Source organism: Apium graveolens, chromosome 4 (genome assembly GCF_009905375.1).
Source record: "Apium graveolens cultivar Ventura chromosome 4, ASM990537v1, whole genome shotgun sequence".
Lineage (NCBI taxonomy): Eukaryota > Viridiplantae > Streptophyta > Magnoliopsida > Apiales > Apiaceae > Apium > Apium graveolens.
The window spans coordinates 6402812-6409845 of NC_133650.1; positions in this window are offsets into that span (position 1 = coordinate 6402812).

Sequence of the window (7034 nt, forward strand, 5' to 3'; positions counted from 1 at the left end):
TAGAATGAAAAATGTCTCGGAATTCAACTTAATTGTCTGAAAATTTTCTCAAAATTTCTTAGTTCTCAAAATGCAACATGTCTCTTCATTAATTGGTTATAAAATTAATGAATGAGATGGATCACTTCACTCATATCAAGATTCTACCGTATCTTAAAAAAATCTTCATTTTACCTTGTAATGTAATCACCGTTAAAGTCGGTAATTTTGTACATAACATGATAACACGACACAAAAATTACGGATTTGAATAGACATTTTTGATACACGAAAGTGTAATATATAAGTGATGATGTCAAAAATCACTGTAGATAACAATATCATTAGTGTCCCCTGATCAAAGTATGAAGTAAGACACATGGACATCTGATCTAAGGAGGAGATTAATGAACTGTTATTTTTGGTAATCAGCTAAGCTTGGGGTCAACCCTAAGTAAGTTGTGTTGTTATCTTAGTTTGTATTTTGTACTTGTAACACTTAAAATCTGTAAAAATGCAAAGGAGCAGACTTGAGTTTTTTTCCTAAAACAGTATCAAGCCTAAGGATTCTATCTGAAAGAAGATCAAGAAGATCATGACTCAAAAGAATTTGGGAGAAGCTTGGAGTTGAATAAATCTGTTTGGAGAAAAATACTCTAAGTCAAGATCTCTACAAGTCACAGATTTAATGTTATAGAGAAGTCATTCGAGAACTCCAGAATGGTTTATCGAGAACTCAAAAAAGCTACTAGAGAACTCAGTGAGATATCGACAAGCCAAATCGAAGACATGAAGATTGGAGATATCGACAAGTCATTTCTTCACTGGAGAACTCAGAGTTATCGACAAGTGTACATTCATTAGAGAACTCTAAGTTATCGATAAGTCAAGTTCCACTAGAGAACTCAGAGATATCGATAAGTCAAAATTCACTAGAGAACTCAGAGATACCGACAAGTTAAAATTCACTAGAGGACTCTGAGATTTCGACAAGTTAATTTGACTTGAGAACTCTGAGAAATCGACAAGTCAAGAAGCCACTAGAGAACTAAGAGTTATCGATAAGTCAAAGTGAAGATGTGAAGACTAGAGATCTCGACAAGCCAAAATTCTCTTATAGAGAACTGAAGACCTCTACAAGCTTAACTAAATATAGAGTACTAAAGATCTCAATAAGCCAATATACTTATCGAAATGTCAAGTGTTCTATAGACCTAAACTGGAGATCTCAATGTACAAATCTCAAAGTACAAGGTTGCAGATCAGTTCAATATCCAAGATAAACAATCAACAAACAATCCAACAGCGGGATTGACAATTCTACAAAAAGCAGCTTGAAGAATGTGCAAGATCAATGGTAAAGATTAACTGACAAAGGAAGATTAAAGTGAACACGGGATGCTAAAGATATGCTAAGCCAGAAATGGAAGATCTGCTTTTCTATAAATAGAAATGGCAAGTGACATTTTAGAAAAGCTAATAGCATGTCTTATTACATACTGTGTAAACCAGCAGTTAACTGAGTTATAAAGTTAACACTGGTCAGTCAGTAACAATTTAGATAAAAAGTTCTTGTAACACTCTCAAGGAGAAGCTAAGCTCTTTAACATCAAAGAGCCTAGAAATTTTGTAGCAAAACATTCTTAATTTTAATACAAAATTAAGTGAGTTTTGAAAAGATCTGTGTTCCTTATTCTTGCATGTTTAGATTCCTGCAGTAACACATTTCTACAAAATTAAATTTACTTTGGTCAACCAAGCCAAAAACTTTCAAAGAAAAGCCTAGAAACAGTAAAACACATTCACCCCCCTGTGTGTTATTCATTTCCTAACAAGTGGTATCAGAGCAAAATCTGAAAGTAAATAGATTTAAGATCTTGGAAAAATGAATACACAGAAAATCAGTAGCATCAAAATTCATACCTTTGACAAAGCTAACTATACTCTTTGGAAAAAGAAAATGATGATGTTTATCAGGATGGTCAATCCGCTCTACATTCAGATCCTCAAGGATGGACCCTTCATCCCTACGGTTAGAATTGAGGAATCTACAGATGGAGACAGGATTATCCCAGCTCTTTATGCTCCAAAAGATCCTGCTGAGTATACTGATCCTGAAAAAGAGAAAGTTTTCCTGGATAGCAGCTTACAATTAATTTTGATTGAGTCATTTGACAATGTAATGTACAACAACATTGTCAATTATGACACTGCCAAGTAAATATGGGAAAAGATTGAGATACTTTGTGAGGGAACTGAGGAAGTTAGATCTAATCAAAGAAGGATACTAATTTCACAGTATGAGGGTTTCATGGCTAAGCCAAAGGAAAGCATTACTGATGTGTTTGAAAGATTCAATAAGCTGATAAATGACTTGCAACTTCATGAAAAATACTATGAAGCTGAAGAAGTGAATCTAAATTTCTTGCTTACTCTTCCTGATCATTTAGAAAAGAAAATCTCAGCAATCAGGGAAGGGAGAGACTTGAGCAGAATAACACTGGAAGTTCTATATGGAATTCTCAAAATATATGAACTAGAGATGATTCAAAGACAATCATTGAGATCTGATCAAGGATATGTTGTGGATGGCTCAAGTGCTTTAATTGTAAATGAAGGTCAAACATCCAATGATAAACCAAGATCTCAAACTCCAGTTGCCTCAACAAGTGAGCAAAGAACAAATGATTCACAGGAACAAGTCATTCTGGAACTGGAAAAAGATGAGTTCTATACTCTTGAAGAACCGGATGAGCTAGATCAGTCAATGGCCTATTTGGCTAGGAAATTCTCTAATATTGGAGTAAAGAAGCCAAGATACTTCAAGAATAAAGGACAATCTTTCAACAAAGACGGCAGCTGGAAGGAAAAAGGAAAGTATAATTCTGATAGCAAGAATGGCTACAAAACTGGATCTGTTGACAGATCTAAGATAAGGTGCTTCAATTGTGATGAACTGGGCCACTTTGCTACAGAATGCAGGAAACCCAAGAAGGCAATGAAAGATAAAGCTTATCTTGAACTTGAAGTAAAGTATGAAGCTCTTCTGAAGAAACAGCAAAGTAAAGATTATATTGCAGAAGGTAAAAGTTGGGATGACTATGAAATTGATGAAGATGAAGAACTTGGAAACTATGCACTCATGACCTTGGAGAAAGGAGAATCATCCTCATCTAAATCACAGGTACCAGCTCTTACCATCACTGATTTAAATGTGAATCAATATAAGAAAACTGTTGAGAAGATGAGCACGGAAATGTTTCACATCTACACAAGAATGAGAAGCTTGAGAATGAAAAACAAGGAACTAAATTGTTGATAATGGAGCTTGAAGCTTTGAAATAAGAAAATGAATATCTGAAGAACAAGCTCAAGTGTGCAAATGAGATTGAGGCTGTGCTAAGGGAAAAACTAGAGAAAAATGAAGTAAAGTTGAAGTCCTTCAATAATGTATCTGAATTGGTTGGTCAGTACCATGAGAAAATCAAACCATGTGCAAACATTGCTATTGGTCTTGATTATGATGTTTTGAACAGCAAAAAGAAGAACATAAGGGACAAAGAAAAAGTAACATAGAATGAAAATATTCCAGCAATGCTGAAAAAGGTTGGGTCACCTGTGTTCAAGGCTTGTGAAGTAGACTTCAGTGAAGAAGAATTGATTATCAAGCAATAAATTGCAGATGAGGATAATGAAAAGAAAAATGCAAACTCAACTCAATCTTCTATGGCTGAAAAAAATCTCATGGACAATCAAAGCACCAAGACTCCTGTCAAAGAAATAAAGATTGAAGATGCAAGAAAGAAGAAGAAAAATAAAAATGGGAAAATAGGGATAAACAAAAGTAATGATCTGGCTTTTGTTGCAGATGCTCTTGGAAAGAAGTGTGAAAAATGTGGCTCTGCAAATCATCTAACTCATCTTTGTAAAAAGGTTGTTAGTAAGCCAACTGAAGGAGCTTGCAAATACAATGAAGCAGATTTAATGATCCCTACTCATTCTATGATAAGTTTGACTGCATCCCTTGCAATTTGAAAGTGATGAAGAGTTGCCACAAATTGAGAGTAGACCTTAAAGAAACAAAAATTGAGTCTACATCAGAAAGGGAAAATGCACAACAATCATTGAACTCTATTTTATCTGAAACAACTCACTCTACTTCTGCTAAATCTGTTAACAAGAAGAAAGTACCCAACACTGCTTGGGTCACTAAACATACCTGAATCTCATTATGTGCAGGATAAAGTGAAGAAAGTCATATGGATCATTGACAGTTGATATTCCAGATATATGACAGGTGATAAGGCCATGTTATTACAGTTTAAGGAGAAAGCTGGCCCATTGGTGACCTTTGGAGACAACAGCAAAGGATTCACAATGGGATATGGAAAGATTGTTTCTGAAAATATTGTCATTGATGATGTAGCACTAGTAGCTGGTCTTGAAGTGAATCTACTCAGTGTTAGCCAATTTGCAGACAGAGGTTTTGAAGTTTTATTCAACAAAGAAGAATGCACTTTTATCAGCAAGAGAACTGGTGAAGTTGCTCTAAAAGGAGCAAGGAAAGGAAGCTTGTTTGTTGCAGACTTGGACTCAACAAATAAGGATGATATTTGCTGCTTTTACACCAAGGAATCAGAAGAATAAAACAAGCTATGGCATAAGAAGCCGTCTCACTTGAATTTCAAGGCAATTAACACCTTAGTCAAAAAGGAGTTAGTAAGAGACATGACCAAACTGGAATTTGCTCAAGTTGAAGTTTGTGAAGCTTGTCAGAAAGGAAAAATGAAAAGATCTACTCACAAGTCAAAAACTGTGAATTCTATAAGTACACCCTTGCAACTTATTCACATGGACTTATTTGGGCTAGTGAATGTCTTATCAATTTTAAGAAACAAATATGCACTTGTGATGGTGGATGATTTCTCAAGATACACTTGGGTATAGTTCATGTACTCTAAAGATGAAACTCCACACATCATAATTGAGCACATCAAGAAGATAGAAAAACATGCTGAAGATTACAATTGTGTGAAAAGATTGAGAAGTGATAATGGAACAGAATTCAAAAATGCTACATTAAGTGAATTCTGCAAAGGTAAAGGCATTGTTCAAGAATTCTCAACTTCCAGGACACCTCAACAAAATGGAGTAGTTGAGAGAAAGAATAGAACATTTGTTGAAGCTTCCAGGACAATGTTGTAAGATGCCAAGTCGCCAACAAGTTTCTGGGAAAAGACTGTTAACACTGCATATTATACTCAGAACATATATCTCATTAACAAGGTACATGGCAAGTCACCTTACTCAATCATTTCTAAGAGAAAGCCTACTGTAAAACATCTTCATGTGTTTGGAAGCAAGTGTTATATTTTGAAAGACAACTCTGAATATGTGGGAAAATTTGACTCAAAGGTTTTTAAAGCAATTTTTCTGGGATATTCACTGGAAAGGACAACCTACAAAGTTTATGTGATTGATCAAAAGAAGACTATGAAGAGCACATATGTGACTTTTGATGATGACAAATGTCCAGGCTTGAGATGCCTTGATGATAATGAAGCTGAAGCCCTGGTATTTGAAAATCTCAACATTGATAGTGACTCTGATGGAGAAGATAAAGTTGATGCACAACAGACATTAAATGAAGAGACTACTCAACAGGAAAATCATGAAAATGGAAACTCATCTCAAACACCTGAATTTGAGAGCACAAACTCAAAGGGAGAAAGAGAAGAAGGATCCAGCAGTCATACCAACATTGAAGAAAATAATGAAGGCACAAGTCAACAAACTCATACAAGGAAGTGGGATAGGAGTCACACTAGAGATGCAATTATTGGTGATCTTACTGCTGGTGTGAGGACTAGAAGTACAACTGCTAATGAGTTCCTACATGCATATTTTCTGTCTCAAGTAGAACCTAAGAAAATTGATGAAACTCTTCTGGATCCTGACTGGATATCTGCCATGCAGGAAGAACTAAATCAGTTTGAAAGAAGCAAAGTCTGGAAATTAGTTCATGCACCAAAGAATAGAAGTATTATTGGAACGAAATGGGTGTTCAGGAATAAAATGGATGAAAATGGTATGGTTACCAGAAACAAAGTAAGGTTGGTTGCAAAAGGCTACTCACAAGAAGAAGGAATTGATTATGATGAAACTTTTGCTCCAGTTACAAGACTTGAAACTATAAGAATTTTCCTAGCATTTACTGTACATTCTAACTTCAAAGTGTATCAAATAGATGTCAAAAGTGCCTTTCTGAATGGTGAGCTAGAAGAAGAAGTTTATGTGCAACAACCTCCTGACTTTGAGGATCCAAAATTTCCAATTTTTGTGTACAAGTTACTCAAGGCTCTATATGGACTAAAACAAGCGCCTAGAGCTTGGTATGACACACTATCAAATTTCCTACCGAAGCATGGTTTTATTAGAGGAACCATAGACAAGACTCTCTTCTACAAGAAACATGGTGAAGATATGATCCTAGTTCAGATTTATGTGGATAATATCATCTTTAGTTATACTAATGAGAAGCTTTGCCAAAGATTCTCCAAGCTTATGCAAAGTGAATATGAAATGAGTATGATGAGGGAACTGAGTTACTTTCTTGGACTTCAAGTCAGTCAAAGAAGTGATGGTATCTTCATCAGCCAAACTAAGTATGTCAAGGATCTATTGAAGAAGTTTGGTATGATTGATTTTTCACCTGCATCTACACCTATATCTAATGCAACAAAGTTGGATGAAGATAAAAAGGGCAATAGTGTAGATATCTCAAGCTACAGAGGGATGATTGGATCATTGCTATACTTAACAACAAATAGACCATACATCATATTTGCAACATGTCTATGTGCAAGATTTCAAGTCAATCCAAAAGAATCACATTTGATGGCTTTAAAGAGGATTTTTAGATACTTGAAGGGGACTCCAAACTTGGGATTATGGTCTCCTAAGGGAACTGGTTTTGAAGCTGTTGGTTACACAGATGCAGGCCTTGTTGGATGCAGGGTTGACAGAAAGAGTACCAATGGAAGCTGTCAATTTCT